Raw genomic sequence first — 24,975 nt, 5'->3', positions numbered from 1 at the left:
CTCAGCTTTGGTGGCCCAGGGTTTCGCCAGTTCACATCCTGGGCATGGACATGGCACCGCTCATCAGGCCATGTTGAGGCGGCGTCCCACATGCCACAACTAGAAGGACCCACAACTAAAATATACAACTATGTACCGGGGGGATTTGGGGAGAAAAAGCAGGAAAAAAAACCTAATTCTACACACTCTTCTAAAAAATAAAACAGGAGGGAATACTTCCCACCTTAATTCCATGAGGCCAAGATTACCCTCACACCAAAACCAGAAAAGAAATCAAAATAAAACTATAGACCAGTCTGTTATGAATATAGATGCAAAAATTCAACAAAATACCAGCAAACCAAACAGAACAGCATATAATTATACGCCATGACCAAGTGGCGTATCCCAGAAATGCAAGATTGGCTCAAGTCATCAAAAACAAATCAATGTTATGTAATTTATCAACAAAGGACAAAAACTACATCATAATCTCAGTACATAAAGATAAAGCATCTAATATGATGGAAATTAAATGCATTTTAAAATCCAACACCCTCGCATGATAAAAACACTCAAACTAGAAATAGAAGGGACCTTCACCTTGATAAAATGCACCTAAAAAACTCTTACAGTTTACATCATACTTCATGGTGGAAGACAGCATGCTTTCCCTCTAAGAGATCAGGAACAAGACAAGGATGTCTGCTCTTGCCATTTCTATTCAACATTGTACTAGAGGTTCCAGCCCTGGCAGTTAGGCGAAAAGAAATAAGAGACATCCAGATTGGAAATGAAGAGGTAAAACCATTTCTACTTGTAGAAAGACATCATCTTGTATATAGAAAATTGCAAGGAATCCACTAAAATGCTCATAGAACTAGTATACTGGTTCAGCTGGGTGTGAAGTACAAGCCCAATATACAAAAATCAAATATATTTATACACAACATTTAATCTAGAAAATTAAGAAAACAATTCCACTTACAGCAACATCAAAAAGAATAAAACACTTTGGAAGAAATTTAATAAAAGTGAAACACTCATACTCCGAATATTATAAAACTTTGGTAAAAGAAATTAAAGACCTAAATAAATGGAAGAACATCCCACATTCATGGACTGGAAGATTTAATACTGTTAAGGTGGCAATAGTCCCCAAATTGGTCTAAGGATTCAGTGCAACTCTTGCCAAAACCCTAGATGTCTTCTTTGCAGAAATTGAAAACCTGATCCTAAAGTTCATTTTGAAAAAGAATAAAGTTGGAAGACTCATATTTCCAACTTCAAAACTTATTACAAAATTACAGTAATCAAGACCATGTGGTACTGACATAAGATAGACATTGATGAAAGAAACAGATTTCAAAAATAAACCCTCACATTTACAGTCACTAGTAAGGAACTAAAATCCAGAATATATAAAGAACTCTTACAACCCGACAATACAAAGACAGTTAAAATTTAAAGTCAACAAAGCTTTTGAATAGACACTTTTTCCAAAGAAGACATACAAATAGCCAATATGTACACAAAAAGACATTCAACATCACACATCATCAGGAGAATCAAAACCCCAGTGAGATACCACTTCACTCTTACTGTGATGGCTATAACCAAGAAGTGTTGGTATGGATGAGGACAAATTAAAACTCTTACGCACTGCTGTTGAGAATATAAATGGTTCCTCCACATCAAATAACAGTCTGGCAGTTTCTCAAAAGGTCAAAAATAGTTACCACATGATGGAGCAACTCCACTCATAGGTATACACCCAAAAGAACTGAAAATGTATGTTCATACAAACACTTGTACATGAATGTCCACAGCAGCATTATTCATAGTACCCAAAAAGTGGAAACAATCCAAATGTCCATTCACTGATGAAAGGATAAACAAAATGTGGCATATCCATACAATGGAATATTACTTGGCAATGAAAAGGAATAAAGTACATCCATGCTTCCACACGGACAAACCTTAAAATGGAAAACCTTAAAACATCATGCTAGGTGAGAGAAGACTCACAAAAGACCACATGTTATGATTGGCAGCTATATAAAAGGTTCAGAATATGCAAATCTAGAGACAGAGAACTAACATAATGGTTGTCTGGGGATGGGTGGGTTGGAAGCGAATGGGAAGTGACTGCTCAAGAGGATAGAGAATCTTTTGGGGTCAGGAAAATGTTCTAAACTTGCGGTGATGGCTGCACAATATGTGAATATACTTAAAATCATTTTACACTATAAAAGGGTGAACTGAATTATATAAATATAGTATGTGAATTATATCACTTAACAGTAGTTTTAAAAACCAAACACAGTATTTCTGCATTATTAGCGCACACAGGAATGACTCAATGAGAGCCAGTGAAATTTAACTGTAGTCTTTTGGTAGAGCAACCAGACAAACGGTTTGCTCTGTGCAAGATGAAGCTGACTGGATATATACCTGGAGGTGCTGGGGCCACCCAACGAAGGGAGGTGTGCCTGAGAATGAAGTCAATGCTGAAGACAGCAGGGCTCAAAGAGAAGGCTATGTCTCAATCCTTTAAAACTTTATGTAATCCAGTAAATTCTCTTCTGAGGCTTAAAAAATAATAATCTGCTTATGATTTCTGTTTCTTAAAACTTAAGTGAATGATACAGTTTCTTCTAACACTTTGCAATTTTAACCACAAGCTGAAGATTTTATTTATAAATGACGTCTTGTAATTTAATACATCTCAAGAGAGTCTTAGTGATTATCATTAAATCTGCAATCATAACAACTATGCACAAATGTCTCACTTGAGACATTTGCATCAACAGGCCAGCCTCCAACACTGCCCTTCAATTTACAAGCACTTAGGATCTCAAGGATAAGCACACTACACAGCTGCCTCCCAACAGAGCATTTAGAATCCTTCAAGATCCACAAGACTTATTACAAAGTAATTTTTAACTTGCATTTCTATAGACAGAATTGGTAAATTGTTCTCTTTATCTCAAATTGAATACTTTCCAGGTCTGTTTCACAAAGAGTATGCCTCCAAAGAGGGATTGCAGGAAGGGTGGCAACAGCATGGTTAGACAAAAAAGATTCTTGCAATTCACCTTTATACCTTCTCAAACAATAAGTTAGATCAATTCCTTAAATATTTGCGCTTCTATTGTGTCCAAGACATCGACAGTCTAAGTGGGAAGAAAGATCCCTGTACATCACAGAATAGGGGAAAACAAGGCTTACAGGCAAATCTTCCCTGGCTGGAGAATTTAATGGAGGCATTCTTTTTTTTTTTTAAAGATTGGCACCTGAGCTAACAACTGTTGCCAATCTTTTTTTTTCTGGTTTATCTCCCCAAATCCCCCGTTACACAGCTGTATGTCTTAGTTACAGGTCCTTCTAGTTGTGGCATGTGGGATGCCACCTCAACATTGCCTGATGAGTGGTGCCATGAGTGGTGCCATGTCCACGCCCAGGATCGGAACCAGCGAAACCCTGGGCCACCGCAGCAGAGCACATGAACTTAACCACTCGGCCAGGGGTCGGCCCGTAACAGAGGCATTCTTGGTTTCAAATAAGGCTGCAGATCAAAAGTTCAGCTGGGTCTGGCACTTCCTTACAAAACTAAACCTACAACAGGATCTACGGTGAAGGGTTTAACCAACACAAAGCTGATAAATTGATTTAGAGCTTAAATGTGCAAACTGAATTTCCCCCAAGATGGTGTTGTCTGGGGCCATAAAACATACTTCCTCTAACGTGACAACAGCTAGGATGTATTGAGCACTTAACATGTGCCAGCAGCTCTTCCAAGTGTGTTATGTGTAGGAAAGTCATAATTTAGCATACAACAATCCTATGAGGTAGGTACTACTGTTATCCTCATTTTACAGATGAGAAAACCAAGGCAGAGGGGTTAATCATAATTCCCCAAGGTCATACAGATAGTAACAGGTAAAGCCAAGATCTGAAGCTCAGCAGTCTTGATTGCAGGGACCATGGTCTTAACCATTACAGGTTTCCTAACACAGCATGGTGTTTACAGAATGGAAGCCCTAGAGACAATCGCTTTGGCTTTACAGGTTGATTATCTCATGGAATGGTTCTCCCAGAGTTGTGCTCTATGCTGCCCTCCCCCAACCCCGTGTGCCAGAAATAATAAAAGAAAAACAACCAAATAAGAAACAGAGCATGTGGAGAATAATCTTAAGTAGACTCTGCCTAAGTTGGACGAAAGTCATCTCATCATAAATGTCTCCTCTTCCACATCCTGCAAAGATGAACAACTGAATTTCCCAGGCTATGACAATCTCCAGCTTTGTCACTGAAGGTGAGCAGAATATGCCATCCCAAAATATGCCACTTTGGCATTTTGATTATTTTGAATTGAAGTTACTTAAGAAACAGCCAGTGCAAGGACAGTCTGATCGCCTTTGTCCCCTGAAAGCAAGAAATAAACCTCCCTATGAAAGATAGCCTCCAAATACTAAGAGGGTAGAGGGCATCCTTATCACCAAAGATAAGGAATTTAGTGCTGAGAACTCGGTATTAACAATCTCGCTACTTCTTCACTAACTTGCTACCCCAAGCCCAAATCCCTGTCTTGTCAATTCTTCACAAATTTATTGTTTCCTTGTCTACAAGATATAAAAGCTGCCTGTCTTGATCACTTTTTTGAGTCTCATATTTTCATGGGCTCCCGTACATACAAAATTAAATTTGTTTTTCTCCTGTTCATCTGTCTTACGTCAACCTAATTATTACACCAGCCAAAGAACATTAAAAGGAAGAAAGGAAGTTTTCCTCCCCTACATTATCAAATCCATTGTGTTCCATTAATTTTTAACCAGTGCTGATTCATTTCATCAATAATTCTACTCCATTAACAGATAAATTAGAGTACGTTACTTAGCGGTGACATACTTACCTTTAAATACGATGTTACTCTTCTATTACTGTATATGCTCCCATTTCCCTCCAAATATGTCAGTGCCTCTCTACACAGTGTTTACTTCTTTGGTCCTAGGGACAGTGAGAAACATTTTGTAACCAATAACTTAAAATAGTTATTATATTTACTTATATAAAATTTACATGAAATTTATAATAAAAGTCCATGCTAACGTTTACTTGATGTGACATTGCTGTGCAAAACTGTGTTCTTAGATTGCACCAAAAGCATACTAAGTTTACTGAATTTTTATTAAATGTACAAAGTAACAGAAACCAAATCTGGTCTAAAATATCATTCACTTCTTAAGTTAGAATTCATGTGCGCTCCTCCAGGTCCATATTGCCCTAGCATTCCTACACAAAAATACTTCATCTTAGCAATTTTCTTTATTGGATTAGTAAAAGAAAATCCGAGTGTACAAGAAAAAAAGAACACGTAACTAAAACCTTAAACTTCGTGCATGTTAACACTGAATAAAACTTAAGCATGATTTACAGCTAACAGTAGCAGAAAAATCCCCAAACAAGCTCCGCGGTGCGCCTGTGAAAATGCACCTCAAGCGCCTACACAACACCTGCCGTTCTCTTTATTTTGGAGGTAGGCGTTGAAAGTACTACAAATCAATTGTTTTCACTGCAACGATTCCCCGGAAACTTGCTACTGAACTCAGGGCCCTAAGGACAGTTGCTTAGGGATTCCGCGGCCCTCCAGAGCACTTAAAACCGGTATGCATTTGTGCACTTAAAAATGCCTCGAGGCACTAGCATTGCTCAGGAACAGACAGCATCTCCGGGACGGCCGCGTCCGCGGGCCACTTGGAGATGCAAGCGGAGTCGATTGTTCCGGGGGTTCCGCATCACGGGGGCGGGGAGGGAAGGAGGGAGGGCACGCTCCAGACACAGTCAATGCAAAAACAAAGATTTTTTTTTTTTCACACCAGCGACAGGAAATAATTAAAAACACAGCTCGTCTCACACCCACCCGCCTGAGAGTTTAACAAACGCGTCCCCGCGCTCGCCCGCCGCCACCTCCACCGGGAGGAGGAAGGCGATGGAAGCCAAACAGCCAGGCGCCGCCCTCCGCCTCGAGCTGGCCGTCGGCGGCGGGCAGAGCAGCGCAGCGCAGGGCAGGGCAGCGAGCGGGGCGGCGGCCGTGGGAGCCGGCGGGGCCCCAGGCCCGAGCCGCCCGCAGCCCGAGCGCCCGCGGCCCGCTCCCCGCTCCCCGCTGCAGAACAAAAGCGCGCGGCCCCGGCCCGCCGGCCCCTAGGCTCCGAGCCCGCCGCCCCGCCCGGGCGCCCGCGGGGCGAGCGAGGGGCAGCCGGGGCCGCCCCGCACTTACCGCCGAGCGCGGCTCGCAGCGCGGGCCAGCAGGGAAGGGAAAACGCGCCGACCGCCCGGGCCCCAGGATTTAAGTCACCTCGGGCCCGCCTCCGGGGGCGGGCCGAGCGCGGGACCCCGCGCCGCCGCGGTCCTAGTGCCGCCGGGAGCAGCCGCCGCCGCTGCCAGCCCCGCCCTCCGGTGCACCGCGCCGAGGTTTGCAAAGTTACGTTCACGTGTCTGATGCAGGAAACTGGTCGAGCGGTGAATCTCTGCCTTTAACTTGCATCAGAATCGCCCCGGAGGGCTTATGAAAAGAGACTGAAGAGCACCCCCTGGGAAACTGCCAATTTCACTAGATCTAAAGTGGGGCTGAAAATGTACATCTCTAACAAGTCTCCCGGACAGGCTGTTGCTGCTGGTCTCAGAACCGGTGATCTAGAGTATGGGGTCGACAAACTTTCTGCAAAGCGTTTGAAAGAAAGTGCACCAAGTGGAACGTAAGGAGATGATTTTTTCCAGGCTACTGCAGTAGAGAGAGCGTTCATTAATGCGGAGGAACCTTCTCAAAGAAAAGGAAATAGAGCTTTTGTATGGGAGCTTATAGGAGAAAGTAAACAAGGGAATCCTGTCTGAGTGATTAAGAATGAGGAAGGGCTGAAGCGGTTAGTCCTTGCGATGTGGAAAGCAGGGTATTTCTTTGCCCTTGAAGTTCAGATCTTGGCTCTGCCACTCGCTAGACATACAACCTTGGGAAAATCGCTTAACCTGTCTGTGCTCGGTTTTCTTATCTGTAAAAGGAGAATAACACTGATACTTACCTCACAGGATTGCTGAGATGGGTACATGAATTAGCACATAACTTAGAGCAGCTCTCAGGTAAGGGATTTTCCAGTGCCTAAAGCCACACAAATGAGCAAGCAGGAATGAACCCAAGGGAGAGGGAGTTTTGTTGCCAGAAAGTCTCATACGGACCCCACTCCTGTACAGCCTGAGGAAGCCTTAATGCCCAGCAAGATTTAATGCCCAGGAAGCTACAACTCTATTTGGGATGAAGTTGCTCATCTCTTTGTTGTGTATCCTTGTCTGTGCTTGTGCTGATTTTCTCCTGCCTCCCTTAGAAAAGTAAAGCTTGTCTGATTTTCTAAAAATGTTTGGTCTTTCCACCAACCCTGAAGTACAACTGACGTTCATCAATACAGCAGCTCTGAAGGGTCACCAGCAAGGAGACTTGCAAAGAGAGGACACGATCTCCAGGACCTGAAAGTATGTTTAATCAAGGGCTGGGCTTTACACTGTCTTCTCTTTGAGATATTTACAGCCCAGTTACAAACAAAGAACCTTGTTGTCCGACTTGTCAGGCTGAGGAAAGATTCCCGTGAAAGATTAGATTGCTCTCTGCTGTGTCCCGTATCAAAGATTACAGATCCTCTCCCTGTGTTTCCCAGCATTCAAAAATAAAGTCTCTCCTAGGTAGGTCAAATGACTCTGACTATAGATGCAATCTCGATCTCTCAAGAGCATACTACTTAGCCTCAAGGCTCACTAACTCCTAAACTTATAAAACATGTTTTAGAAAAGTGCATGACGTCATTAGCATGCCTATAGTAAGAAATTATGAGGCTGTACAAAAGATGCCTATTACTCATTTCAGTTGTAAATGAGGTCATTGGTTTGCTTTTTCTTTTCTTGGTTGTTCCCTATATTCTGTTGCCCCTTCCTGTTAGTAATATTTAGCTGAGTGCAAGGTCACATAACTGAGACTACATTCCCGAAGCCTCCCTTGCAGCTAAGGATTCCCATGGTTCAGTTCTCACAGTGACATATGAGCAGCAATGTTGGATGCAACTTCTGCCTAAGGGGATTCCTTGCCCTGGAGTTCCTCTGTCTTTCTCCATTTGCTTGGGTTGGAATGTATTCTTCTTTGGCAGTTCAGTAGTGCTCGTAGACCCATTCTTAGGGTAATGTTTTGGAATGCTTAAAATAAATTGTATAAGATTACACAGGAAATTAATTCAATGTTAAAGTTATCAACATATTTCCAAAAAAAGTGTGATATGGTAATATGTATGTCTTTGTGAACACTATAAATAAGACCTATTAGCAGATCCAAGAACAACTGTGATTTTGAAAGTGATGAACATAAATGATACAGTCATGCACAGCATAATGATGTTTTGCTCAACAATGGACTACATATACAGTGCTGATCCCATAAGTTTAGTACCATGCAGCCTAGGTGTGTAGTAGGCTATACCATCTAGGTTTGCTGAAGTACACTCTGTGATGTTCGCACAGTGATGACATCACCTGACAATGTATTTCTCATAATAGATCCCTGTCATTAAACAACATGACTGTATTTCAAGACTATCTGTATTAACGCTAATAATATGAAAATACCTGTGATTTTTGTAGTGACAAATTTACTATTAATACTGCTATGTTACTGTGGCTTTTTTTTTTTTTTTTTTGGCCTACTTTCATAATTGAAGGATATGGTACATTTTGGTAAAACGTTAGTGAAAATAGAATTGTTTGGCCATCCACATTCATGGTATTCTGAATTCTATGTATAGATGTGGTGGGCAGAATTTTGGCCCCTGTGACGTTCATCTCCAGGTGTTACTCCATGGTTATGTTACTTACCTGCAGAAGGGACTTTGAAATATAACTAAGATTACTAATCAGTTGACCTAAAAATAGGCAATTAGCTTGGATTGTCTGCATGGACCCAGCCCAGTGTAATCATATGAGCTTTAAAAGCAGAAGGAGGAGATAGAAGAGGAGGCCAGAGAGATAGAAGTCTGAGATTGAAAGCACGAGAAGGGCTGAGCTCACTGTTGCCAGCTTATATATGGACGGGGCCACATGGAAAGCGTGAGAAGGAGATAAATTCTGACAACAACCTGAATGAGCTTGGAAATGGAACTCTGAGATAAGTCGGTGTTGTTTAGGAAGCTTGGTATGCGGTAATCTGTTATGTCACCAAAAGAAAACTAATATAGGGCCCAGCCCCGTGGCCAAGTGGTTAAGTTTGCAGGCTCTGCTCTGGCAGCCCAGGGTTTTGCCAGTTTGAATCCTGGGCATGGACATGGCACCGCTCATCAAGCCACGCTAGGCGGCATCCCAAATGCCACAACTCAAAGGACCCACAACTAAAAAAAAATACACAACTATGTACCGGGGGGCTTTGGGGAAAAAAAGGAAAAATAAAATCTTAAAAAAGAAAACTAATATAATGGACTCCAGGTTATAACCCCTGCCCCAGGGAATGTTTAAGGAACAAAATGGAAGGAAAGTAGATACTAGAAGATCTATGGAGAAGAACTCTCCACCAGCCTGGATCAGCTAGACTGTTACTGACAGAGGAGTGAGTTTCTCTCTTTTACGAGTCGGTTAACTTCTGGAGATAAAGGAGTGTTAGCTTATATGAAGTGTAAAATGAGAAAAGAGATCCAGGACCGAGTCTTGAAAAACTCCCCTGTTTGATGGCAAGGGAGGAGGATGTGCCTTAAAGAGACAAGCATAGCCAGAAAGACAAGAAAAACGAGGAGAATGGTATCACAGAAGCAAAGAAAGATTCACCTGAGTAAAAAATGTTCAATCTTGTTGAAGATCAAGTAAGGATAAACTGGAAAATACCCTTTGGGTTTGACAAGAAGAGGATAATTGGAGAGCTGAGCCTGGAATTGCAAAGGACCGAGAAGAGCCAAAACAATCCTGAAGGAGCACCATTGAGGGACTTTCACAACCTGCTTTCCAGACTTACTGTATAATAATCGAGTGTGGTGTTGGTGTAAGATAAACCACCAATTCCTCCTGATCCTTGTGTACTTCAGTACTTTGCGTGCTCATTTGACCATATATTAAATAGACAGAGATTTTAATCACCATTTTATTAAGTAACACATGGCACACACATCTCTGATCCTTGCTTTATTCAACAAGCCACAGCAAGCCCTCCAGATCACAGTAGTAGCTCTACGTCATTTTTAATAATTACTTAAAATTCGTCGTTATCCTATGAAACTCACTTGGTTTCCAAATTTTGCCACTTATGAACAATCCTTCAGTATTGGAAGGACTCCCAGGAGGAGGCTTGCTGGGTTGAACAGTAATTTCAACATAACAGATGCTGCCAGATTACTTCCTTTTAAGGCTCAAGCAATTTTCAGTAACACCCGGAAAGTTATCCTTTCACCATCATTGACAATGTGTATGAACTTCTCTATTGATGTAAAGGGATCTCATTGTTGTGTTTATTTGAACAGTCAAAAAAATCTGGTAAGTTGAATTACCAACTGGAAAACAAAATTCCAGGCCAAGTTGGAAAACAAAGAACAAAAAGTGTAGAAGGTGGCCCCAGGGCTCAGCAATCAAAAAGGAAAATAGCCCAGCCATTCAGGTGCTAAGAGCTTTGAGTTTTGCAGACTGAATATAAGATGCTGCTAACCAATCAATGCATTCTTTGTTGAAACTACTATTCTGTTCAGTTTCACAGTCAAGGGGGACAAATTCTGCCACTATAAGGAACTGGTTTTTAAAGACTGTACCTTAGCCCAGTTGTGTCACATCTGTTCATTCTCAATGGTGATATGCCAGACGATATTGAATGTTGTGAGAGACACTGAAGGATTGAGAATTTTCCGCAGTGGTTCTCTCATGTCCTTGTCTCCACAGCTGTTCCTCCTCACCCCTTCTTACGCGCGACCGTAGCCCCTACCTATCACCCTCCACCTGCCTTCACCAAACAATGGCTACCAATGTGCAAGAATCATTCCTCTTTTCCAAGGACCCACCTTTGACCAACTAGTCCCCAAATTAGCCAAACTTCAACTGACCCCTCCTGCTAAGATGCCTTCCTTTCACAAGTTAGATGCTCATTTGGAGCCTTCTCATACCCAGCATTCCTCAATAAAGGTTTCTAGTAACAATGTTCTGGTCTGTTTTCTAAAATTGTGGTGCCTCCATTCAAATCAGGACTGGACCCTGTGCTGCTCAGCCCCCAGCATCAAGGAGAACAGAAGATGCGCAGGACTCCTTCTCATGTCCGCTCAAGTTGCAGTGACTGGCTGGCTGAGTGAGCCCTGCTCCTGACCTGCTCTCTGATAAACAAATGGTGAGCAATAGGATGTATTGGAGTAGATGAGGAAGCCATTTAGTGTACAACTCATTCGACCTGACTTTGTTTTTCCAAAAGGGCCTAACATGGCTGTTGAGCATGCATTGTATGTCTGCTTAAGCATTTGCTATGTCCCAAAGATAAGAACAAATGGCCCTAAGATAAAGATGCAACTTCCCCCACATTGACATTTCCTTAAGGATAAGCATCTCTCCCTAGGCTAGGAACTGATTGCTGGGCCCACCCTGTGACCACCCAGCTCGAGACAACAGATGGGCTACTGGTGTGTCCAGCGAGACAGTGGCCCTCCTACCTGCTGTGTGAACAGCTGTGCTGTGACGGCTAGGCAATCTCGTGACTCTTGTAAAAGGGCCATTCCTATCATATGTGATGTATGCTCTTTGTTCCAAGATGGTATATAGCCACTCTGTACATCCCACCTCTTTGGTGCCCTCCCTTCCTTGGGGAAGGAAGGCCCTGGGCTAGTCCTCAGATCTGGCTCATAATAAATTCTCCCCAATTTTGACTTATTGATTGGTTATGGATTATTTTTGTCAACATGTCTGTGTTGAAGTGCCACCTGAACCTTTGTTCTTTTTGTTGTCCATTGTGTAACCCTCTTGATTTGTTTTCACTACTCAGGGTTCTCACATATGAGCTGGGCTCATAGTCTCAAGACAGCTTTCCTGGCCAATTATTTCTTGTTTGTTCTTGTCATTTGAATATGGGCTCAAAGTTGTGGGGGCAAAGAGCACTAAACATTGGAAGCTCTGGCAGGATCTTACCAAGGACACTTTAGAACTTCAGTGGCCATTCTGGGGAACTTGTAATTTGAATAAAATAATCCATTTGCTTGACACCTTCGACTCAAATGGTTGAAAGATTCCAAATGTTCAATGGTCAGCATTTTTAAATGGGCATAAAGAGACTTCTAGATGGAAAATTCGAAAATTGTTTCCATTAAGGACTCCTTAGGAAAGGCTAATAAAAATAGGGAGGATCTAAAATCTAACATTAAAGTTTCTCCTCCCTCTCCTGATCCAATCCTGGATTGATTTTCTTCCTGGACCCCTGTATCTCAGCTTCCTCCTCCCCCTGGTTCTGCTCATCCTCTTCCTCCTGTACCTTCCATAGGTCCTCTTCCCTTTCCTCCATTGCTCCTCCTTAAACTCACCTCTCTCGCTGGACACAATCCCTTTGTAATGTCTTACAACGTAGATAAAGATGATGACCAAGCTTGCTGGCCTCATAGCTTTAAACGTTGGTCAAGATCAGGTTTGCATAATCTAGTTAAGAACTTTGTAAATGCTCTTGGGGAAAGAGCAAAATTCATTGAAGAATTTGCAATCATCTTAGAAATTTGTAGTATGGACTCTTTGATCTCTATCAATTAGTTCTCCTCATGGAACCCAGAGATGGGGAAACTCATATAATGTGTGGAGCTTCTGTTATGCTCTCCAAATAGAAAATCTTGAAGAATTTATTCCCTCCACTTGCTGACAGCATTAGCAAATGAGAGACATAACTTCTCAAAGGATAAACTGATAAACTCCAATTTTTTTTTTTTGAGGAAGATCAGCCCTGAGCTAACTACTGCCAATCTTCCTCTTTTTGCTGAGGAAGACTGGCCTGAGCTAACATCCATGCCCATCTTCCTCTATTTTATACATGGGACACCTACCACAGCATAGCTTTTGCCGAGCAGTGCCATGTCCGCGCCCAGGATCTCAACCAGCAAACCCCGGGCCATCAAGAAGTAGAGTGTGTGAACTTAACTTCTGCACCACCGGGCAGGCCCCTCAATTTTTTTTTTTTGAGGAAAATTAGCCCTGAGTTAACATCTGCCACCCATCCTCCTCTCTTTTTTTGCTGAGGAAGACTGGCCCTGAGCTAACATCCATGCCCATCTTCCTCAACTTTATATGTGGGACGCCTGCCACGGCATGGCTTGACAAGTGTTGCATAGGTCTGCACCCAGGATCCAAACCAGCGAACCCCTGGTCACCAAAGCAGAATGTGCAAACTTAACCACTGCACCACCGGGCTGGCCCCAATAAACTCCAATTTTGTCATACCAAAGTGCATTATGTTGGTCATGACCTCATCATACAAAATGGAAAGTCTCTTTCCTTTCAGAGAATGGAAGCTCTTCATGACTTACCTGGCTAATTACCAAAACACGGTTCAGAAGAATTCTTGGACTTGCAGGATATTGTAGACATTGGATTCCTAACTTTCTGTACTGACTGCTCCTTTATATGATCTTAACTAGTTGACATGCCTGAGTTCTTGCCCTGAATGGACTCACTGCCCTTGGACTCCCTAATTGCCATAAACTTTTCTCTCTATTTGTATATAGAAAATCAGGACAAACAGTAGGGGTCTTATCAACAGCATAATGGACATCAGAGACCCATTGATTATATCCCCTCATTTGACCCCATAGCAAAAGCCCACCCACCTTGTTTGGGTGCAGTGGCAGAGCTGCCACAGTCTGATGACTTAGCCTCAGTAGCTGCACTTAACCTCACAGTCCCTGATGCTGTTCAGACCTTATTCTTTTCTTCTTTGGAGGAAGATTAGCCCTGAGCTAACTGCTGCCAATCCTCCTCTTTTTGCTCAGGAAGACTGGTCCTGAGCTAACATCCATGCCCATCTTCCTCTACTTTATATGTGTGACGCCTACCACAGCATGGCTTGCCAAGTGGTGCCATGTCCAGACCCGGGATCTGAAATGGCAAACCCCGGGGCCGCTGAAGTGGAATGTGCAAACTTAACTGCTGTGCCACCGGGCCAGCCCCAGACCTTATTCTTGAATGAAAATACCTAGCATTTTTCTGCCTCTAGATTGATTTCCTAAAAAATCATCTCCTCTCCCCCTGTACATATTTTATCCATTGCAGGAACTCTCTGGACCCCACCACTGTTCTTTGTCCTTGAAGGGAAGGCAAACCTCATAAGTGTTATGGGCTTATTTGGGAATTTCACCTGTCTCACTTGGACTTTTCTTTGAAATTCCTTTAAATGTCCATATTTAAAGCCATCTGTGGTTGGGTGCTGGTTGAAGACCAAACAAGGAGGCTATCAAGCTGGACATGCTGTCACCACCCACTCAGATTTGCTCCGACCCCTCCCTCTCCTAGAGGCCAAATCTGCACAAGGATGTTTGACAGTCCTTTACTAAACAAATTTCTGTATGGTGTGACACACAATTCATTCAAAATTACATGTTTCGAAGTAAATGATATTTATTCTCTTAATGACAAATTCATCAAATAGAACAGAGAAGGTAATTATTTTTGCTATTTAATGGCTCCAAATTTCAAACTACAAGAGCTAGGCTTTAAAAATATGAATGCTATGGCGTGTGTTTTCCTCCAGGTTTTCAGTTTCAGACTAAGGTAGGCAGGATGGAAGCAATGCAAGGAGTATGATGGCTTTGTGCTATGTCAACTTAGCTAAGCTCAAACTCACTTTCCCAGAATTTCTTTCCTTGCGTGATTCTGAGTTCCAGTTGGCCGCAGGAGGATTATGAGTTTTGGGAGGTCTTAGTGAAGCAGCTGTCATTTTTTTCACACTGAAAGTCAGTATAGGGCGCCTCACATTGTCGCAGGAAGCACATGTTGTCGCTGATCTGCTGGCTCACCTTGTGGGGGAACAGTGGTACCGAGTGCACAGTGCCTCAAGCACACACCATATCTTCTCCTTCAGCTTTTCCTAGTCCTGCACCAGGTACATGGGTAGTTCCATGGTGAAGGGCACCAGTTTCTCCTGCAGGTCACCCAACATAATGGTTTGTCCTTGTGGTTTCTAGATTCTCCATATGGATTCTGATGAGGATTTTAGGCTGGTTAATTTTAAAACTGCAGATGAGAAGCAGGCTCCGAGGAGTGGAATTTGCTTGCCCTTTGTTGGGAGGCATTTGCATTTGTGGGGGGAGCCTGCATCTGTGGAGATTCCTCCCTCTCTGTGCCAGCGGGAAGGGGGATGGCCTTGTCTCTGGAAACTCTTAATTGGGAAGGCAAGAACTTAAGTTGGTTGCTGTCTGGCAACCTCATGTAACTGATTTAGGGTGGTGGCTTCTGGCCTTTACTTAATCCGATTTGATTCTTATCTAAAAGTTGTGGGACCACCCAATGGCCAGACCCCGCCTGCACTGATACCATTTTAACTTTTTTCCATGTTCTTTCCTTTGTCTTGTAAAGACATGGCTCACATACCTATGCCTTAAATTTAGCCTTACTCTCCAGCCATATGGGCAGCAGGAGCTGGGCCAGCAGAAGTGGTGGCAGCAGCACCTCCTCCTGCCTGTGGGCGCTGTCCCCACGCAGCAGCCTGACTGCCCATGGGTCCTGTCCCCATGCTATTCCACACTATTCTCTAAATAAAAGAGCACTACTGCCAGATCTTGAGAGTCCAAGAAATCTTTCTTTCGACTCCTTGGCTCACCGACCCCACATCAGGTTCCAGTTCTTGCTCTTCCCTACTTCACCTCCAGCTTTCCTGATTGCCAGTCAGGATGACTTCAGGCCCTTCACAACGCAGAGGCAACAACCTTGGATAGACTTCTCAACCAGCTACCATGATTGTCTAAGTTCTAATGCCTGTAATAAACACCTTATTCTATTATTCATAGTGTTTCTGCATCTCTAATCAAAGTCTGCCTGATACAAGGGGTCAGTACACTTAGGAAATAATCATCTTCTAAAGGGAAACATAAAATTATATTTCTAGCATTGATTGTTTGCTACGTGCCAGACATTTCGCTGTGTGCTTTATTTCATGTGATTTTTACCACAACACCATTTTACAGGTGAAGAAATTGAGCACAAAAAGATGACTAAATTTGCCCAAAGTTCACGCTGCTAGAATATGAAAAGCTGGGCAATTAAAAGTTTCTTTTCTTTTCTTTTTTCCTGAGGAAGATTTGTCCTGAGCTAACATCTGCTGCCAATCTCCCTCTTTTTTTGGTATGTGAGCCAGCACCACAGCATGGCCACTATCAGATGAGTGGTGTAGGTCCACACCTGGGAACCAAACCCAGACCACCAAAGTGGAGCACGCCAAACTTAACCACTGGGCCACTGGGGCTGGCCTCAAGCAAGAGTTTCTGCTCATAACCATTGTGTCATCCTCCCTCCCCAAAGAGCATAAACTCTGCGCAGCAATTAATTTTCTGCACAGAATGGTGATTTTTTTTTTACCCCATAGGTGTTCTGACTTTATTCATTTTTGTTTGAAAGGGATCAGAATATGCTGCCCCAAAATATGTCACTTTGGCATAAGGTTTATTTCAAGCTGAAGGCATTAAGACTCAACCCCACCCCACCCCCAACCACCAGGGAGAGAAAGGTGACTCTTGTTATCAGACAGGGAGCCAATAACAAGGTGAGTTGCATAAACAAGACTTTACTAAAATAGCCCTTCTCTCCCATTAGTTTCACTTCCCCCCAATTTATTGCCCCCTGAAGCCCAAACGCTCTTTCTTTTCTTAAAAGGGTATATAAGCTACACTTCTTTGAGTTTCACTTCTTTTCAGTGAACTCTTGGGCATGGAAAAATTGACTGCCTTTTCTCCTGTTAATCTGTCTTTTGTTAGTTTAATTCGCAGCCCCCCAGGCAATAAACCTGAGAGGGTAGAGTTTTTTCCTCCCTACAAGTCTCAGTTAAAAAGGAATATTTCCCAAACAGAGAAACCCTCTGAAGAAGTCCCTTTGATTAACAATTCAGTACAGAAATGTTTTCTTAGTCAAAACTTGCAAGAGACCTACTCTCTATCTAATTCAATCACAATTTAAAGTGTTAACTTGCCCTCCTTTAAAAAACGCCAGCTATCAAATACTCATTGTGTGGGGTGAAAGGCTTCAGTGTGGGAGGGACACTACAAGTTTTTGTAAAAGCCACAAGAGGCCAATCTATTACACCACCCATCCTCCAAGAAGAGTCAGGGCATGCTGAAGCATGCTGCGTTTTGTTTGTACCAACATTTTCCTTGTTATAAAAATCATATATGCTCATTAGGCAATAAGAAAAACACTGAAAAATATGATCAAATAGCCTATTACCCAAAGATAACTATCATGAATATGTTAGTTTTTCCTCCTATGATTTCTTTTTCTATGCATAGTTTTTGTTTTCCTTTAAAAACATAGTTTTACATGTTATAATATAATCTTCACAAACATAATTTTAATGATTGAAGATTTTTCCAAGGAAAAGAGGCATGATCGTTTCCTAAATCATTTCTCTCGTGGTGAACAGAGTGCAGGGATCATTCTGTTTTCTTTGCCTTTACTTAGACACTGTCACATTTTTTTTAATCAGGACTTTTTAAAATCCACAAGTAATGCAGAAATATAAAAATTCAATTTCCAACTTCCCTCCCCAGAAATAGCCACTGTCCAATTTCTTTTGTGCATATCCTTCCAGAATCTTGTCTGTGAATATACAATTATATTGAAAGGCAAAATTCTTAGATAAATTTGTTAGTATGTGTAAAAAAAGGTTTATTGAATTATGGAGGAACGAGCAGGTGAGAAAAGAGTTGATTTTTTTTTTAAACAATTCAAGCAGATTCTATTTTTTTTAATTTTATTTTAAAGATATACTTTTTCTGGTGAGGAAGATTGACCCTAAGCTAACAACTGTTGCCAATCTTCCTCTTCTTTTTTTTTCTCCCTAAAGCCCCGGTACATAATTGTATATCCTAGTTGTAAGTCCTTCTAGTTCTTCTATGTGGGATGCTGCCACAGCGTGGCTTGATGAGTGGTGTGTAGGTCCACACCCAGGATCCGAACCAGTGAACCCCAGGCCGCCAAAGTGGAGCGCACAAACTTAACCCCTACGCCACTGGGCTGGCCCCAAAAGAGTTGATCTGAGAAGCATTTGAAGAACAGAGTCTTACTTACATGGTCAGAGGGGAAAGAAATGCCAAATAAGATTGCTAAATTAATTATAAAGAGTACTTAACTTTTTCAGAGCAATAAAGGCATATCATATTTGGAGTTAGCATCTCTACCATGTGGTAAGCATCCTAACTTTTCAAGTTTACAAGTAAACTTCTACACTTATAGAGCAGTAGTCTTTCTGCACCTTCATCAGATGTTAATTATTGTCAAATATGTAGTATCACTTCCCAAGAGTGTCACATTAGGGCAAAGGGACTTACAAAATATTCTGACATGTATGAAAAAGCAAGCAATTATCATTTAGTCTCTTTCCAAGTTTGGGATAAATTTTCTTTAAATATATATATACATATAATATATTTATTTAAGGTATATATATATTACATATATATATATATATATAATTTTTTTTTTTTTTGGTGAGGAAGATTGGCCGTGAGCTAACACCCATTGCCAATCTTCCTCTTTTTGCTTAAGGAAGAGTAGCCCTGAGCTAACATCTTTTCCCATCTTCCTCTATTTTGTATGTGGGTTGCTGCCACAGCATGGCTTGATGAATGGTGTGTAGGTCCGTGCTGGGATCCAAACCTGCAAACCCAGGCTGCCAAAGTGGAGTGCACCAGACTTAACCGCCACTCTACCGGGCCAGCCCCTTAAAGCATATATTTTTATACACACACACACACAGCTTGTCACTTCAAAATTATAAAGGTATTTCCTTAAACACATAAATATCTTGTCACTTCAAAATTATAAAGATATTTCCTTAAAAATTTTTTTGGTAACCTTATATATTTGTTGATCTTTAGATTTTAAATCTCTCCCTCCCAAAATATTTGTTATTTGATGTAATGTACGGCTCTTTTTTTTCCCCTCAAAACAGACAAAACACCACCTACTGAATAGTTCATCTTTTCCCACTGACTTAAAATAAAACTTCAGGTTAATATCTATCTATCTATCTATAGATAGATAGATAGATAGATAGATAGATATAGATATATCTATATATACGGACTTGGGTCTATTTCTGAACTTTCTTCTCTTTCAGCGGCCATGTTGTTTATAACTGCTTTAAGGTGGTGATTTTGATACCTGGGAGAGCCTGCCTCCTAGGTTTCTTCTTCTATTCAAAAGATGTTATTTATGTGAATCTACTCTTCCAGATGTTCTCTTTTATTAATAAATTCTATTCTTTTGAATTGACAGAAGGAAAATTTTGGAGTCAATGGATGTGTTCAATGTCTAACTATTTTTCAAAGAAGTTGTACCAATTAACACTCCCAGCAGCAGGCCCCAAAGGCTCCTGTTGCCCACCGTCTCAGCAATATGTAATTTAATCAGTCTTTTTATTTATTTATTTATTTATTACTTTATTTTTGTGAGGAAGATTGGCCCTGAGCTAACATCTGTGCCAATCTTCCTCTATTTTATGTGGGATGCTGCCGCAGTGTGGCTCAATGAGCAGTGCTAGGTCCACGAGCGCCCGGGATCCAGACCTGTGAACCCCAGGCTGCTGAAGCAGAGCACGGGAACTTAACCACGATGCCATCGGGACAGCGCCTTTATCAGCCTTTTTTTCTTTTTTTTTTAAAGATTGGCACCTGAGCTAACAACTGTTGCCAATCTTCTTTCTTTTTCTTTCTTTCTGCTTTTTCTCCCCAAATCCCCCCAGTACATAGTTGTATATTTTAGTTGTGGGTCCTTCTAGTTGTGGCATGTGGGACACCACCTCAGCATAGCCTGACGAGTGGTGCCATGTCAGCGCCCAGGATTGGAACCAGTGAACCCTGGGCCGCCGCAGCGGAGTGTGCAAACTTAACCACTCAGCCACGGGGCCGGCCCCTACCAGCCTTTTTAAACTCAGTCATTCTGGTGGGTATATAGACATAATTTATTGTGCTTTTACTGATTGTTATGGGGATTAGCACTTTTACCTACTTATCATTTGGAATTCCTGTTTGATGAATTGTCTGTTTAAGACTTTAGCACATGGCCAGCCTGGTGGTGCAGCAGTTAAGTTTGCATGTTCCACTTCGGCCGCCTGGGGTTCACCGGTTCAGATCCCAGGTGCGGACATGGCACCACTTGTCAAGCCATGCTGTGGTAGGCGTCCCACGTATAAAGTGGAGGAAGATGGGCACGGATGTGAGCTCAGGGCCAGTTTTCCTCAAAAGAAAAAAGAAAAAAAGACTTTAGCACATTCAGGGAGGGGAGGTCTATCTTTTCTTTCTTATTATGGTTTTAACTTTACATTTTTGATGCACTTAGAACTAATTTTGGTGTAAGGTAAGTTGTAGGAGTTCAACTATCACCTTCCAGATGGCTAGTCACTTATCACAATACTACTTATTGAATAATCCATTGCAGATAATTGATGTGTAGAATCAATTTTTGTGTATGTGTGTCTGTCTATCTATCTATCTATCTATAGACTATGTGTATATAAATTCTATTAAGAATTTCTTTGTATTACATAGACTGCATAGATAAATTGGAGGAGAACTTCCTTGCTTTTTTTATGTTGAGTCCTCCAATCCAGGAGCATATTATGCCTCTGCATTTATCCACGTGTTCTTTTTTGCCTTTTTATGAAATCTTATAATTTTCTTCCTAGATAGTCTAGTTTCTTTTGCTGTTATAAAGATTTTTCCAGTATATTTTCTGATTTCTTCTTTTTTTCTGTATACTTTTTAAAGTTGTGGTAAAATATATATAGCATAAAATTTACCATTTTTAAGTGTACAATTTAAGTGGCATTAAGTACATTCACAATGTTGTACAACCATTACCACTATCTTCTGATTTATTCCTATATTTATCGTATTTCTGGCTATATTACTCAAGTCTATCCATTCTGAGAGCTCGTGATAGACGTCAATTGCAAAAACATTGATAACTAAAAGTTTGAAAACATTCACAACAAACTGTTCTATTTCCTATACATTAATTTTGTAACTGAGACATTTCATCAAGCCCAGGGCAAGGCAATGGAGGCTTTGGTTACTTGGGGAATCTAGTTTAATCAAGAAATAACGAATGATTCAACTATTATGGGTTGGGAAATGCCTGTGACAAAGCCGGACACAGACTTCTCCTTTGCCTGAATTTGTTTTGTACCTAGCCAATTTCCCATTCTTTATCTCCTGATTTTCGGCTGAGATTAGAACTATTTGTCCCCCTGAAACTAGCAAATGAGAGAAAAAAACATTTGTTCCGTCAATTGGCTGAGACTTCCCCTGTTTGCAAAACAACCTCAACTGTAAGTCACCCCAACTATAGCTTTTTTACCCCTGCCTATGAAACTCTAAGGCAAGACCACCCTGCCAAGATACTCTGATCTGAATAAAATCAACATTCTTTGTCTGGCTTTTGACCACTGCAAATGAGTTATATGTCCTAATAGGAAAAGTCGTGCTTAACCAAGACAAAACCATCTTTCCTTAAAAAGTTTATTTGCCATATCCATTCATTATTTTGCAAGATTTAGGAAGCAAAGGATACATTTATCAGAGTCACCCATAAACGATTTATCTTCTTCCTATGGCCTAGCAAACCTCGATCCTCTTAGGTACAGAACGAATTGGAAAATTGACTACAGCACTCCTGGGAAATATTAATTATATCCTCAAGAATCCATCCAGAGAAATTGTCTTATCCAGAATCATTAAGATGTAGCTAAACATCTTTTTTTCTCTCTCCAAGTTTGTGCTCTCTAGCCCATTGGCTGTTGAACTAAGATGCAGAGGTTGGGGTGTGTAATGAGGCATATTATAGAGTACCCACCTTTGGTTTGTGAATCAGAAAATCTGAATTATAGTTCCAGCTAACTTCAGCAAATAATTTAACCTTTGCTTCTTTGGTTTATGTTCCTTTAAAAGGTCAAGGAGTTTAAGTAGGTGGCTTCTAAATATCTTTGCCTTCTTAAACTATAGCATTGTACAATTAGCCTTTTTTTTTTCTTTTCTTGGTAAGGAAGATTCGCCGTGAGCTAACATCTGTGCCAATCTTCCTCTATTTTGTATGTGGTGGCCACCACAACATGGCTGATGACTGATGTAGGTCCATGCCCAGGATCCAAACCCACAAACTCGGGCCACCAAAGTGGAGCACACAGAACTTAAGCACTATGCCATGGGACCAGCCCCCCAGAACCAGCAGAGGACTTTTCTCAAGGAAACTCAGAATCTAGACCTCCTTCCTGGACGTCTGTCAGGTTACTGAAGATGATTTCATTTCTAGGCTACTTGCTTTTTCCTTTTTTCGTCTCTTTTCTTCCCTTCTTTCCCTCCTTTTTACCTTCCCTGCTTTCTCCCTCTCTCCCTCCCTCCCTTCCTTCCCTTTCTACTCCTTTCCTTTCCTTTCTTTCATCATCATGAGGAAGTTCATTATCTCACACAACGAGAAGTCCAGATGGAGCCTATTCTCCCTTTTAACTTCATATAACATGCACAAAATTTTTTGAGAATCTTTTGGGGAAGCGAAAACACCTTGTGATTTTGATTACCCTTAGGATGTCCTAGGTTTGGCTTGGGGATTTCTGCACCTTTAGGGACCACCCTAGAGTAAGCGTGCTAATTATGGTTACTTTGGTTCGCTAAGTTCACAAGTAGCCATTTAAATAAAGCTGCCACCTGAGTCCTCAGTCTTCTAATCCTCCCTGGGGATTTATTAAGTTCAGTTGTTAGGGACTCTTTTTACAAGATCAGTCTTTATGCTTAACCTTCTCACCTTACCAAGATCCCACAAGAGGACTCCACTGAACTAACGCCAAATAAAGGCAGATTTATTTTTTAAAATTTGATAGAAATTTGATACTGATTTGCCCAAGAGAATTAGTTTTGTCAACAAGGTAAGTTCTATCAAATTTGGATCATCAGTTACCTCTTCTTGAATCTTTTCCCACATCCGACTTGTCCTGGGTTTACATCAACACTTGCTAACTCTTACCCCGCCAGGTAGTCTATTATCTCTCAGTCTTAATTGTTCCTGTTCCAGTCTGGGCTTCACACTGCAGCCTCACATACCTCACCTAACACCATAGCATGTGCTGTAGGAGGAAAAAACTGAAGTAAACCGTGACCTCACAGAGCTTGGAATTTTAGAGGAAGCAAGATATATAGACATGAAGCTATTACAAATCAATATAAAGAGTTGCTTTGAAAAATGACAGTTAATGATAAAAAGTAGCAAGTTTCTGGGGCTGGCCCTGTGGCCGAGTGGTTAAGTTTGCGCGCTCTGCTGCAGGTGGTCCAGTGTTTCGTTGGTTCGAATCCTGGGCGCGGACATGGCACTGCTCATCAAACCACGCTGAGGCAGCGTCCCACATGCCACAACTAGAACGACCCACAACGAAGAATATACAACTATGTACTGGGGGGCTTTGGGGAGAAAAAGGAAAAGAATAAAATCTTTCCAAAAAAAAAAAGTAGGAAGTTTCTGATCATATGCCCTGAGTACTGAAAGATTTTAAACTGAAAAGATAGAAAGCATAAAGAAGACACGAAAATTCAACAAACTGAAGATTTTTACATATGAAGAGTCTCCAAATTAAAAGACAAACTGAAAACAAAAATTTTAACATGATGAAAGTCTGATATCTTTAATAAAGAGCTGAGTATTGAAAAGTCTTTATGCTTCTAGAAGAAAGATTGACAGTTCTATAGCCGTGGTGACAAATAACCCTCTTAAACCAATTTGCTTTTGTGAAAATGGCTTTGAGAGCCGGCTAATCAGAGACAGCCCAAGGTTCCTGAAAATCAGCTAGTCAGCAAGTCTCGCCACTCTCATGTCTGAAATTAACACAAGCCACATTTCTAAGGTTGATGTAACACACTTTGGTCTCTATGAACAGTACAACCACTAGACTTCCCAAGCATCCCATAAGACCAGCAGTTTGATTTCCTCAAGGATACTGTGCCTGATCAGTATATTCTCCCTTACTTAATCAGTCATAAATTCGTCTTTTTAGTTACAGATATTAAGCGGCAGTCCCCTCCTTTGACCGAACCAGGTATAAATATGCAAAGATGCCATTAAATGAATGTGCAAAGGATGTGAGACAGTAATTCATAAAGAAGGAAATCCAAATGCCAAAAAAAAGAAGAAATGTTCAACCTTACAAACAATCACAGAAATTCAAATTAAAACATTGAGATGGTTTTTTCCCCCAAAAAAGATTAATTCTGGTTAAGGGTTAACTGAAATAAACAAACTTAAAGCCTTGAAATATCTGTCTCAGGAGTTTTATTTTTATCCCTCCCCCACCTCCCCAGAGAGAAGGGGAAGGAGAGGAAGAGAGGAAGTGGATGGCGGGAAGTGAAGGAAGGAGGAGGAGGAGGGAGGGGAGAGGGAAAAGAAGAAATTTGAAGGAGAAGAAGGGAGAAAGAAGCTGATGAACAAATCTTTGCTGTGATAATGCAAGATATAAGAAATACCACCATGTTTTGATGATCAAATTATAAAATGACAAGGATGAGTGAGCCAAGAACAGTCTTATGTTCTTACCTCGATTATAGCTAGCACCAGTGACCCTTATATTTCTAATAATGCTATTTGTATTGAACTCTATTGTTTTCTCATTTTAATGTAGCTATACTGGCTTTCTTTTTGCCTAGCATCCCTTTTCCACCTATTTACTTTCTGTTCCATTCTTTTCCATTACTATTTACTTTCAAACTTAGCAAAGTCTTGCAGGCAGCCTGG

General features: G+C 41.3%; 1 protein-coding gene across 7 annotated transcripts in view; it reads right to left on the bottom strand.

Moving 5' to 3' along the window:
* Nucleotides 1-6,424, bottom strand: part of RESF1 (retroelement silencing factor 1) — a 28,674-nt gene extending 22,250 nt beyond the window's left edge. For 4 of the 7 annotated variants that reach the window (XR_011540356.1, XM_070621010.1, XM_070621011.1 and 1 more), the window contains exons 1-2: nucleotides 6,260-6,356; nucleotides 4,895-4,989 (exon numbers count right to left, since the gene is read on the bottom strand). The gene's annotated coding sequence lies outside the window, so the exon portion shown is untranslated. Of the gene's footprint in view, nucleotides 1-4,894; nucleotides 4,990-6,259 lie in introns of all 7 variants that reach the window. The other 3 variants (XM_008507561.2, XM_008507563.2, XM_008507562.2) reach the window with 3 other exon arrangements.
* Between the last annotated feature and the right edge of the window lie 18,551 nt (nucleotides 6,425-24,975).

The sequence above is a fragment of the Equus przewalskii genome, chromosome 5 (assembly GCF_037783145.1).
Source record: "Equus przewalskii isolate Varuska chromosome 5, EquPr2, whole genome shotgun sequence".
Taxonomy (NCBI): domain Eukaryota; kingdom Metazoa; phylum Chordata; class Mammalia; order Perissodactyla; family Equidae; genus Equus; species Equus przewalskii.
The sequence above is the reverse complement of the archived record's forward strand: the minus strand, read 5'-3'. Positions and strand labels throughout refer to the sequence as shown.